Source organism: Chinchilla lanigera, unplaced genomic scaffold (assembly GCF_000276665.1).
Source record: "Chinchilla lanigera isolate Chin_1 unplaced genomic scaffold, ChiLan1.0 scaffold00133, whole genome shotgun sequence".
In the NCBI taxonomy this organism is placed as follows: Eukaryota; Metazoa; Chordata; class Mammalia; order Rodentia; family Chinchillidae; genus Chinchilla; species Chinchilla lanigera.
The window spans coordinates 515,399-528,841 of NW_004955534.1; the positions used below are offsets into that span (position 1 = coordinate 515,399).

A 13,443-nucleotide genomic window follows, 5' to 3' on the forward strand; every position below is an offset into this window, starting at 1 on the left:
CACAGCACAGGTGTTGGTGGGTGGGAAGCAGAGCAATGGTGGCTTTTTTCTAGCTCCTGTTGCTGCTCCCAGACCTTGCCTCCTTCACTCACATACCAGACGCACCCAACTGGGGCTCATGTCACTCATTCACACTTTGTCCTGGTGCATCTACTGACCTCCTGGCCGCTCTTCCACATGGACTGAAGGCTGTGACACCTGGTGGCTCCCTCTTGCTCAGCCTCATTATCCTCTTAGGGAATGTTTCAGATGACCCACACCTCCCCAGCAGCTGGTCTTCAACTTCAGCGATCCTCACCTATTGAGCCACTTTCAGCTGGTCCATGGACCTCACTCCTACCCCAAAACTATCCTGACTGAATCCCATTATCATCAGAACGTTCCAGGTCTGAGAGTAACTTTTTTCCATTAGAAAAGGAATTCTATGATCGGACAGAATGACTTTTCAATATCCCATCTATGAAATCAACACTATTTGCCCACTACGAGGGGGAGATCCTCTTACAGCTGGCTTGCAGGAGTGGCGTTTGGTTTACTTTAGGCTGTGCACATACAGTAGCTTGGCTGATTGTGAAATGTCTATAGCATTCTGTGGCAGTGGAACCAGGATCTGCCATGTGGGAGAGGCACTGAGTAACGGTAATAAGAGCGTAACCTTGGAGTTGGACAGGTCAAGTTCTAGTCCTGGCTTCCCCCTTACTAGCCATGTGACCCTAGGCGACTTACATAATCTTCTTGAACCTCAGTTTCCTTAGTAAGAAAATAGGAATAATGTCTACTTCATAGGACTGTTGCGAAAATTCAATGTAAAGCATTTAGCCTGTCAGCCATATAGCAGGATCAATACGTACGAGCTAGGGTTGCTATTAATTAGTAGTATGTTTGAGACCAGGAGCTAGAGGGACAGTAGGCAGTTAAGCACAGGAGCCTGAGTAAACTGAAACAAGCTCCCAGAAGTTGGAGTGTGAGTGAAGTCTGTCTTTCTGATGTCAGAGGTCAACAAAAGAGGCAACCACAGTTTCATTTTCACGCGCCCAACACCGCCTGCCAAAGTCTGTATGTGTGTAGACGCCAAACTTATGCGCCTTAGTGCGAAGTATCTGTTGACTTCATTCTCTGTCATCTTGAGGACAAGAGCCCAGAAGGAGGAGGAAATTTGTCACAAGTTGAAAGTATTCTATCATTTGACTCCCTCACTGTACTTACTAGCTCTCCTCATGCCCACTTCTGCAATCTTACATATCGGACTCTTTTGACCAGAGTCCTCATCTATCCAGCTACTTCACTCTGAATTTGTACTTGTCAAATCCTTTCAAGAACATTGACCCCTCTGGTCACCTGCCCGATCCTTTATCTCTAGGCTATGAGCAAGCCATTGGCCTCATGTTCCTTTCTCATTCATGCAGCTCTTTTTTTTTCTTTTTTGCTCCTACTCTCAAAATGCTCAAAATTAATATATCATCTCTCTATAGAACTGACACTACTTGTCTGCTATTCCCTTGTAGATAGCTTTCAGGAGTGGAGCCTGTCCTGTGGCTGATCCCCACCCGCTCAAACCCCCTCTGTGCTCCACACTGCTGCTGCTGAATCTGTAGAGGCTGATGGGGACAGTGGAAGCTTCACGGCCTCTGACCTTGGCTGCCCCTCAGACTACACAGCAGGCCTGCAAAGCACCCTTTCCCATTCCTCACAGCGGCTTTGCCAAGCCTTACTGCACTCTTCCTCTACACCCATTTCCTCCACTCTACGGCTGACATGCCCTCCTCGTCCATGGAGAAACCAGACATTATACAGGACCTCAACCTTTTTTTTTCTTTTGGCAGTACTGGGGATTAAATTCATGGGGCATTGAGCTATATGCTCAACCCTTTTTTATTTTTATTTTGAGGCAAAGTTATCCAGGTGGGACTCCAACTTGCCATGCTCCTGCTTCAGTGTTTTGAACAGCTGGGATTATAGGTATGCACATCATCTCCAGCCAGAGCCTTAATCTTGCTTCTTTTCACAAAAGTCTTTCCTTCCCAGAGGTGTTTTGGGTCTCACGCCTTTGAATTTTTTGGGCACCTTTCTCAAGAGACCTGCCTTCCCCCCTGAGCACATGAATAAACTCAAGTTCCTCCCATCTCAAAAGCAGCTCCTTCCATCAATCCGAATTTTGTCCTTAAGATACTACGCGTTGTCTCATCCCCAAATTAACACACGACCCCTTGTTTGTGCCCACAGTTCTAGGAGTTTGAATACTTGTATAGATTTGTGAGATCACCACAAGGAGGATACAGAATTGTTCTGTGGGCCCCCAAATTCTCAAATACGGGCCCCCAACATGCTCCTTTGTAGTCAAGGCCTTCCCTACTTCCACCCCAGAAAACTCCTGATCTGTTTTCCTTTCCTGTAGTTTTTCTTGTGAGAATGTCATAGAAATGGAAGCAGAACCTTTTGAGACTGGCTTCGTTCACTCAGCTGCATGCCTTTGAAATTTATCCGTGTTGTGTTCATTCAGAGTTTGGCTGTTCTTCTTGCTGAGTAGTAATCCATTTCATGGCTACACCACAGTTTATCCATTCACCTGTGGGAGGACATCTCCTTCCCCTTTCATCTGTGCTTCTTGGAACAGCTGCCTCAGGGTGAGCCTACCTCCTTACTTCTCACTCAATGCTCTACTCTTTGCAGTCTAGCAACTGCCTCCCTCTCTCCACTTATCTGAATCTTTCCAGGCCTGTATCTTTTTCCTATTTTTATTTTCTCCAGAGCACTTACCACTTTTTAATATTTGGTATAATTTGTTTAAAAATTTTTTTTCTTTTTCTCCACTGAACTAGAATTTCAGCTCTATGGGAATAGAGATTTTTTTAATCTTTTTGGTCAGCACTTATCCTTAGCATCCTTAGTCGATATCCAATAACTTTTCTATCAGGACTTTACTTTTTTGGTACTGGGAATCAAACTCAGTATCTTGCACTTGCCAAGCAAGTCACTGTGCCCCTGAGCTGTATCCCCAGCCCTCATATATATATATTTGTTTGTTTGTTTCTGGTACCAGGGATTGAACTCACAACCTCGTGCTTGCCAGGCAGGCGCTATGCCACTGAGCTAAATTCCCAGCACCCCCTCCAATATATTTTTGAGTAAACAAAATGTATCAAATGTAGTGACCTCCTAATTGCCAAATCAAATGGATACTTTTGGGCCATTTTCTTACTGTATTTTTGGGCAATATTAGGCACTGATAACCAGCAAGTCTTTCTCTTCCTCAATTCATACCTCCATTCTTGGAAATTCTACCACAGCTATGGCTTTAAGCACCATTTATAGGCAAATGGCTCCTAAATCTTTATCTTTAGTCTTGGAGCTTCAAAACCAACCACTGAACTGCCTACTGGATTAATGCCTCCACCTGGATCATACATACAAATACTTGACACACCTAGAACCCATTACTGACTTTCTCCTTTTGGGGTCAAATATATTCTCTTTTTCACTTCTTTTTCTTACTTTGTGCTACTGGGGTGGAATCCAGGGTCCAGGCACGCTAAAAAATGATGTACCATGGAGCTACACATCCAGCCCCTCTTGTATTTCTATTCTCAGTAAATAGATCCACCATTCAACCAGATGCCCCAAGCTAGAAGCCTGCGATTCCTTCAATTCACCACCCTTATTGCCCTATCTAATCAGTTAGCAAGTCCTACCCATTTTATACTCTAAATATAGTATTTCTCAGATCCATCTGCTTCTCTGCAGCCTCACTGCTGCCTCTGCAGTGCACGCCTCTATCATCTCATGCATTTTCATTGCAGGCCCCTTACTGCCCTCCTGGGCCTACTACTGTCCTTTCTAATTCATCCTTCACACTGCAGGAAGAGCATTATGTCACGGTTTCCGTTTGGACTACTCTCTCCCTCACTGACATTCTTGTTAGTGGCTGCTCAGGTCCATCTGCTTGCCACTCCACACAAAAATGGGAGGTCCTCCCTTCTTTTATGGTCGTGGTGGTTGAACCAGGGTCCTTGCACTGAGCTACATCCTCCGCCCTTTTAAAAGAGACCTCAGGGTCTCTCTGAGACTGGGCTGGAACTTGTGATCTTCTTGCTTCAGCCTCTTGGAGTGCTAGCTCCAAGGAGATGGGGGCCTCTTATTGCCACAAATCACCATCTCACTGTGTCCAGGTGTGCAAGGGCCTTTGCTAGTGAGAAAGAGAGGGGACAGGGAATACAATGAAACAACAGACAACTCCAGGCTTGCTCCATCTCTCCCTCCTCTGGAAACTGGACCCTGTGTCCTGTGCCAAGATCTGCATGCTCCATCCATTCACCTGTGTTGAGGAGAGGACTCCCTTCAAGCTGGGCTTCTGTGTCCCTTTGACATGTCTTTCATTTTTCTTGTGGTACTAGAAATTGAACCCAGGGCCTTCCCATTGAGCTACATCCCGCCCCTTTTTACTTTTAAATTTTGAGAAAAGGTCTTGCTAATTGTAACGGTTTATATCTAGATGTCCTCCCAAAGCCTCATGCACTCCCAGTGGAGCTTTTGAAAGGTGAGTGGATCATGGGGGCCTGATAGTCATCAGCAGAATCATTCACTGATGGGTTAATAGCTAAGCATGGTGCTGGGAGGCGGAGTGTGGTCAGAAGAGGTGGTTACTGGGGGTGTAGGCTGGGAAGCTGTATCTTCCTTCCTGGCTCCACCCTTGACTTTATCCGCCTTGTGGATGCCGTGTCTTGAGCAGCTCACCTCTGCCATGCCCCTTTGCTATGCCATCCTGCCTTGTAGCCAGCTGAGCACAGGTTGAAACATGAGCCAAAATAAGCCTTTCCTTCCTTAAGTTGGGGATGTTGGGTACTGCATCTCAGTGATGACGAAATGACTGAGATACTAAGTATCTAAGTTGCCTAGGCTGGGCTAAACTTGCCATCCTTCTGCCTCAGCCTCACACAGTTCTGAGATTATGGGTCTGCAACACCATGCCCAGCTTCTGATTCTTTCTTGTTCCCTTCTGAGCCCTAGATCTTCAAGGTCTTGATTACTCTAGGCCCTGAGAACTAAGAATCCCCAAAGCACAAACTCAAAATTTGAAAGGGACCTTAAGAACTCTCAGTCTAGTTACTTCATTTTACAGATGAAAACCCATGACCTTCAGAAGAGTGACTTAATCAAAGCCTCTGGCTAGCGTACAGCATAGGCAGGACCAGAAGCCACAGACTTCACCTCCTAGGCTGCTGCAGTCTGCACTCAGGATCCTGTCCACCGGTAATCCCCTGACCTCAGCTTCTAGACTCCAAGGCTTGAAACTACAACATGTGCTGTGCCTGACAGCTACATAACGTGTCCTCACAGGACACCCTGCCTCACTTCCTGGTGCTGCACAGCCCTGGCAGTGATGGTGGCCACCTTGCCTAAGTTAGACTTTACCTTCTCTTATAACCCCTCTCCTATAAATAGAACATTTAATAAAACAGAGTAAAATATCACTAATTCCAACTAGTGGGTGTGTGTAGCGAGGAGTCAGTCTGAATTAGTAAAATCTGATCCTCTTTTATCATATATGGCTGGAACTAGGTTGACGGACAATCTAGCAGAGAAACATTCAATCCCCACTTTCGGGCATAGTTGAGTGGTTCCTACATAGAGCACTAACATTCTCTCTGCACATGGGCTTTAGCACCACACAAATGTGCATTTGAATTCCTACCCACTCACCAGCTATTTGATAAGTAAGTTCCTTAACTTCGCTAAGCTTCAATATCGTCATGTCAGAAATGGACATAATAATACCTATCTCTTAGAGTTGCTGCGTAAATTAAATGAGACAATGAAGACCACCAGGAACACTGTAAGTGTTCAGCGAAGAACTGGGATGTGGCTCAGCAGTACAGCACTTGTCTAGGATGTGTGAGGCTCTGAGTACCATCACAAGCACTGCAAAAAAAAGAAAATGAAAACAAAAATGCTCCATGGTGCTGTCCATTAGTAGTTGTAAACAGCTATTTAGTAGGCTTAAAAGCAGCTTCTTTTGGTAAAGAATTCAAATATTCCCATAATCATGCTGTTTATGATTAACTTGCTTACTAAGCCCTGGGTTATGAGAATTTTAAGTAATGTGGAAATTATTGGTTTCATAGTTCTTTATATTCTATTAATGACTCATATCTTTCCTTATTAATCTAGCTTGAAGGATCAATGTTATGTACTTTATTTATTTATTTTTTTTGAGACAGGATCTTGCTGTGCAGTTCAGGCTGGCCTTGAGCTCACTTTGCAGCCCAGGTTGGCCTTGAACTCACAAAGATTCTCCTGCCTCAGCCTCCCAAGTGCTGGGATTACAGGCATGCGCCACCAAGCCCAACTAGTGTACACTTTAAAAATTGAGACTTCTCCATCAGGATGAAGATGAAACTTCTGAGTAGGGCCTTTCCTTTGAGGTACAGTAACAACTAAGCACAGGCCAGAGGATACAAACCAGAACATGAGATGGACAGGCCGAGTCTCCTGGCCTGTGGTTACATTTGCCAAAATGGTCAGGAGGCTTTGGTTGATTTCTGATTTTACTGTGTTTTTCTTAACAATGTTCACACTCGGTCCCCTTTCTTTTTTACTACATCAGTAAAGAAAGCTGTCCAGCAGATATTAAGGCTCCTCTCCCCTTAGAAAGAATCTGCCTAATTGCAAGATTTCAAGTTCGTCTTGCAGCTGTATGACTGAAACATTGAAAAGAGGAAATTATGTGTGAGTAGAAAAGAAATTTTATTCTGCTAGGAAAGAATATTATTCATCTTTAGCCAGTTTCTGGTAAGAACTGCAAAAGCCCAACTCATGAGGCTAGGTAACCACTCTGCAACCTGGTGCTACTACTGCAACTAAAACAGAAAGGTGTTAAACTACATGCGTTCTCTTCCCACTCAGTTATAATCAATTTGTGATGAATCCAGGGTCATTCATATTCACTCTCGGACCTTAATGAGCTCTCAGATGTTTTTACTTCATGCACCCTCTAAGCCACCACCCTTGTTCATGTGGACTACGGTGGTAGCTTCCTCAGTGGCTTTCTTGCCTTCTGCCTCTTAAGAATTCTCTGCAGTAGTGTTTAAAAATCAGATCCTTTGATTCATCTGCATATTATATTTTAATGGCTTACATCCAACTTTGAGTGAAATCTAAATTTTTTACTGCAGCCTACAAGCTACAGTGGCAATGTGGTGGTACATATATAGCAACTGGGTTTTTAGGGGAAATAAAACTCTGACTTGCAGCATTTTCTAATTTCAATGATGTAAATATTCCCACCATGGCTGATTTCAGGCTATCAAATGTGAGGTCCAGCAGCTCCCAGGTTTCCTGAAATTCAACAAGCAGGTCCTCCGAGCCACTGGAAACTGGCTCTCACATATCACCTGTAGGCTACAAGGCCCTACATAAATGTGCCCTGTCCCCCTTCTCCCTTTCTTTTTTTTCCCACAACTAGGGATTTAACCCAGAGGCACTCTACTAGTAAGTTACCTCTTCAGCCCTTTTATATTTTGAGGCAGGGTCTTGTTCAGTTGCTCAGGCTGGCCTAGAACTTGCAAACTTCTTGCCTCACCCTCCTGAGTAGCTGGGATTATAGGCATGTACCGCACTTAGCTTGAATGGATTATTTTTTCTGATACTCGGGGTTGAACCCAGAGATTCTCTACCACTGAGGTATATTCTAGCCCTTTAAATTTCTAAAATTTTTATTTTGAGACAGGGCCTTAACTAAGTTGCCCAGGTAGGACTTGAATTTGTGATTCTTCTACTTCAGCCTCTCTCAGTGCTGGGATTATAGGTGTGCAGCAGCATGCCAGCTTGAATGGATTCTTTATGCAAAGACCAGAACTTGTGGGAGAGTATGAATAAATGCCTCTACAAACGCTGTATTAAATGGGTATCTAGCATACAAAGGCAAGCATGTGTTACTGGTTATCCCTAAAGGATGAAGGAATGGTTAGGCTAAATACTAGTGCTTGTCAACCCTCAGCTGCATATTAAGATAACCAAGGAAGGTTTACAAACCATCAGTGACTGGGCTCTGGCCCTAGAGGTTGCAATTTTTTTTTTTGTCTTTTTGAGACAGGGTCTCATTATGCAGTTCAGGCTGACCTTGAGCTCACTAGTCCAGGCTGGTCTGGGACTTGCAAGGTCCTCCTGCCTCAGCCTCTCGAGTGCTGTGATTACAGGCATATGCCACCACGCCTGGTTAGAGGCTGCAATTTAACTGACCTAGGGCGAGGCCTAGACATCAGCATTTGGACAAGCGCCTAGGTGATTCTGATGTGCAGCCAGAGTGGACCCCCACCAGTGTGTGCCTTCCATAGCACAGGTAGCTCAGGGCTCAGAGTCCATCGGCCTGCTGACTGCACTGTGAGTGCCTGGGGAAGGCGTGGACTGCCTGCAATTGTGCACTAGCTCTGTGGCCTTCTGAAAGTGCCTTGACCTATCTAAGCCCCAATTTCCTCATCTATAAAAGGGGGTCATATTCATACCTACCTTATAGAGTTGCTGTCCATATTAAATGATTTAATGCAGAGTGCTTAAAACTGTAGTTGATGAACAGCAAGCACTAAATAAGTAACTACTACTGTGCACGGCATTATGATTATTCAGAACTTGGAAGAGACAAATATGCTGAAGACCAAACCAACCTGTTAGACTGGAATGACAGACTGCATTTATCCAAACTATTACACTAGTAAAGACAAACAGAATGTGTCAGACTGTTAGTCACCAGCACCCGAACTTAAATCCTCCCTCTGTACAAAGCCAGGCGACTATCCAAACTGTAAACTGTAGCTGTCTGCCTCAGATCCCCAGCTCTCTGGGTGTTATGGCTTCCGTCCGGATGTCCCCCCAAAGCCTCATGCAGTCTAGGTAGGGCTTTTCAGAGGTGGCTGAATCTAGAGAGTGTGATGCCGGGATTAAGGGTGTGTGATTACTAAATCAGCCCACTGATTGGTTTGGCACAGAGGGAATATAAAAGGGGCAGAGAAAAGCTGCTAAGATGTCTTGCTTGCTTTGCTTTATGTCTGCCATAAACCTGTCTCTCCTTTTCTATGTCTGTCAGCCAGGCCACCTTGCCTTGGAGTCAGCTGATTATGGAGTGAAACCTCTACAAACTGTGAGCTAAATAAACCTTTCCTCCCTTACCTTTGGGTGTCTGCTATTTCGTCTCAGCAATGAAAACAATAACTAAGGCACCGGGGGAGCACACTGGATTCTGCAGGATGACATTACCTAAGAAAACCAGGGAGCCAGGCCTGGCTCTGCCACTACCTGTGTAATCTTGGCCAAATCATCTACTTCTTTGGACCTTGGTCTCCTCACGTTTCAAGGAGACTGAGGGCAGATGACCTTGAATACCCTTTCCAGTTCATACAATCCTTGCTGCTGGCCCAACTCCATGCTCCTTCCTGCCTCTAGAACTTCACACCTCCCATTTCCTCTGCCTTGGTCAGCCTTTCTTACTGATCAGAGTAAACAGTACTTCCTCAGGAAGTCTCAGCTCCCCAGCTTAGGTCAGGAGCCTACTGACTGCTTTCGTCACCCCTGTGCTTCTTCATTGCATGCAGCATGGTTTGTAATGAGACAATTATTTCTTTCACGTGTTCTCTTCCTACCCCCTGTCACAGCCCTACTCCCTGACTATAGATACCATTGTAATCAAGAGGTTATGTAGAATCTTTAAAAATTAGAATTTCTTTTTTTTAAAAAAGACAACCTATTTCTTCAGGCTCCCCATGACCAAAACAGAAACTGTACCCCCCAGCTTGGGTGCTAAGGAGGATTTAACATTCCCTGGGCCCTCTGGTGGGCCAAGCTTGGCTAAACCTACACATGCCTATTTCCTGACCCTGTCCATACACTGGAGTACTTTGGTGTGCTTGAGAGGGGCAGAGTAGCTGCCCTACCAATTTGGCCAAAGAATAAACTCATTTCCCATTTTTAGGGGCTTCACATACTCTCAATGGTGGGCAGGCAAACAAATCCAGGCAGCCAGCAAACCCTCCCACCCCATCATGAGGGCAGTGATGATGCCTGTCTGATTATGGTTATATCCTAAAAGTCTACCAATATTCCAGGCACATAGTAGATGCTTAATATACACTGAAGGAAAGAAGGAACAGACTTACATAAGAAGAAAGTGAAGAATAAATACTTCAAAGCAAAGCAATTGAAAGTTTCTGATATAAACTTCACAGAGGCCTTTCAACAGAAGCATCGTTTTGGTTATTCATTCTCTCCACAGGTCCTGAAATAATTCAACAGTATTTATTAAGAGGTAAAATATACACACCCTTTGACCAAAGCTATCCTACTTTGAGGAAATAACGCTACAGATATATCTGCACATGTGTGAAATGATGTATGTTCTAAGAGTATTACAGCCCCATTAGTTAAGGATTGGAAATAATCTCAATGTCCACCAATAAAGAAAGACGTCATAGCCTCGGAGTATACAGCTCAATGGTGAAGTGCATGTCCAAGGCCCTGAGTTCTGTCCTCAGCACCACAACAAAACAAAACAAAACATCAAACACTTGCCTTGAAACAAGGAGTTCACTTGCCTTGAAACACTATGGAATACTATGTTACAATTTGAACTACAGAATACTGTGTCACAGTTTAAAAATACGTGGCAGCTCCATGTGTACTGATATGATATCATCTCAAAGACATTTTTAGGTGATAAAATCAGGGTGCAGAAGAGTACCTGTAATATAGGAAGAACATAAGTGTGCGTGTTTATGCAGGTTTTTCCATAGACCTTCTCTGGCAGGGTACAGACAAGAAACTGCTAACAAAGTGCCGTCTCATGGATGGCTAAGGGACAAAGGGTGAGGAGACTTAGTTTTCAATATGGTATACTTATGGCACCTTTTGGATTTTCTATCATGTTCATTCACAGCCTGCTCAAAAGAGAGAATACTTTTTGTTGTTGTTGTTGTTTGGTACAGGGGATCGAACTCAGGACCTTGCACTTGCCAGGCAGGCACTTATGACACTGAGCTATATCCTCAGCAAAAGAGAGAATACTTAACTGTGAGAGACAAAGGTAGGTGTGGTGGAATGCACCTGTAGTTCCAGCTACCTGGGAGGCTGAGACAGAAAGATTGCTTGAATTCAGGAGTTCAAGGCCAGTATGGGAAATAAAGTGAACAAATTGGGGTTGGAGGAGAGGGAGAGGAAAGGGGAGAAAGGGGGGCAGAGAGAGACAGACAGAGACAGAGAGACACAGACAGAGAGAAGTCAGAAAGAGAGAAAAGAATTAGTAAAGACAGTCTGCCAGCTGGAGCTAAGGCCCTTTCAACTTGTCATTTAGAAGCAACTTTCATCTTTCATAGACAATATGGGATTCAACCTGCAGACCAGCTGCCCAATTCCCAAACCACTTGAAAGGCAGGTGTGGTAGCAGGCTCAAATGTTTTGGAAAATGAACAATAATCAAGGGTTGGGGGGAACCCCAATCATATTGGAATAAAAAGGCCTTTCTGTCCTGTGAGTCACATGACCCATTTCTCTTGTAATGGCTGGGACCCGAATAGCTCTCTGCGTACAGCTGGGAAGCTGCTCTTTATAGTGGGATGCTCACACAGTGTGGGTAGGCAACTGCCTCTAACACGTGTGCCTCCTAGCTGCCCTGAGCACCACCAAAGTGTGCGTCCCATCTCAGCAGCAGGCCAGGGGCATGACAGCCCACTGGGAATGCCTGCGGTCACTCTGGGAGAAGCCAGCAAATGACAGCAGGTTAGTATTCTGCTTGGGCAGAGACAGAAGAAACAGTGGGTTCCTGTGTGGCCACGGGGTAGGGGGCAGGGAGGACAAGAGCATGCAGCTGGGACTGTGCAGAGAAGGCAACTGAGGTGCAAGTGAGCAGAACAGGCTGAGGCAAGGCCAAAGCCTAGGCCAGGCTGGGGAACCCCATGCATAGTAGCCGTTGGTCAGCTTTTAGAAGAGCCAACTTTGAGACTGTCAGCTTGACTAAGGGTGAGATTATAGGGCAGGTGAAGAAAAAGATTTGGAAGATGAGTTTTCAGAAGGCTGAGAACATACAGATTTATGCAGGATTTGTGCATGGTGGCCTCTCAGTAAATGTCCACTAAATTAACCAAAGAATCATTAACTGTCCTACCATCCCTGCTCATCATTAGCTGCAGAGAGCAAGGGCCTACTAAGGTTTTGTGATCTTGGCTCATTTGTGGATACAGTAATCAGGGAATGCAGAAACACTCGGACTGGCTTTATAGATCTAACCAGGCCCTGTATGCTGTGTATAGATTCTGAAGGGATGCTCTCAGAACAGTAAAAATAGCACTGGTTACATGTCTGGCTCTGGATTTGCATTAACCTAATTCAGTCTCTTCTATAGGTATTTGAGGTAGGCATAACTCTCATCCCCATGTTTTACAGATGAGGAAGATGAGGCTCAGATCCAAGTTCACACAGGAGTAACGGGCAGGCTGGGATCCAAAGCTTACACTAGGATTCACTGACCTAGTGGGTTCATTAGAACCTCAAGTTGAACACAACCATCAAAACCAAGTCAGTGACACATATGTGGGGAAAAAGTGGAAATTTCAAAATTGGCTGGAAGCCAGTGGAGGGGGCAGCAAAGGAGTCTCCATCTTCTCCCCACAGCAGCAAGGGGTCATGTGCGTGCTAAGAGCTAACTCTAGGCTTTTTGTGGTGGACAGCAGCTATGTTCTGGGACCTCTTTCCTTTTCCCTGTCTCTCTTCACCTCCACTCTGGGGGAGGAAGGTGGGTAGAAGCTCCTATCTTAGCAGCTGTTACTGGTTAGCTGGAGTTCAAAGAAGCCTGCTTAGCACAGGGTTGCCAGGCAGACTCCCAGACCTTTTTATCGTTAAAGGAGTAGCAGAGGTCAGGTCAGGAGAAAAAGGCAGAGTGATTTTACCTTCAGTGGAATTAGGAAGGCTCCTCCCTCCTGCCTGCCCTCTAGGGACAGTCTTGTTTCCATGATCAACAACTGCCATCCCCAAAGTATTTAGGGCACAGTACACCTTTGACAAAACAAAGGGGGAGAGTTTTCCTTTCGCTTCACTTTAATCACAATGCTCTAAAAAGTGACCTTGCCTAAGGGACGTCCAGACATCTACCTGGATTTGGAAGGCATCTTTTTCCCCTAAGTGCCAAGCCAATGCTGCCCACTTAGCAGAAGTGAGCCCTCCAAGTGGCCAGACCTCAAAGCAAGATGACAGCAAAGAACTGAAACTGCAACAGAGGTGACTTTGTCACCCCCTCTCACTCAGCCCCAAGACTGTACTTCCGGCAGGTAAGCGGGCTCTGTTAGGAAAATAGCTCCATTCCTACTGAGAATAGATGCTCTGCCACCCAGGAGAGGCTGAGGTAGGAGAAACCCTCACCTCTGCCAGCATCTCCTAGCGGGGCCATGAGAGCAATTTCTCCTTCCCTCC

General features: G+C 45.2%; 1 protein-coding gene across 1 annotated transcript in view; it reads right to left on the reverse strand.

The window, feature by feature from the left end:
- Slc25a43 (solute carrier family 25, member 43) overlaps positions 1 to 13,443 on the reverse strand; it is a 34,271-nt gene that overhangs the window by 1,642 nt on the left and 19,186 nt on the right. The window lies entirely within an intron of this gene.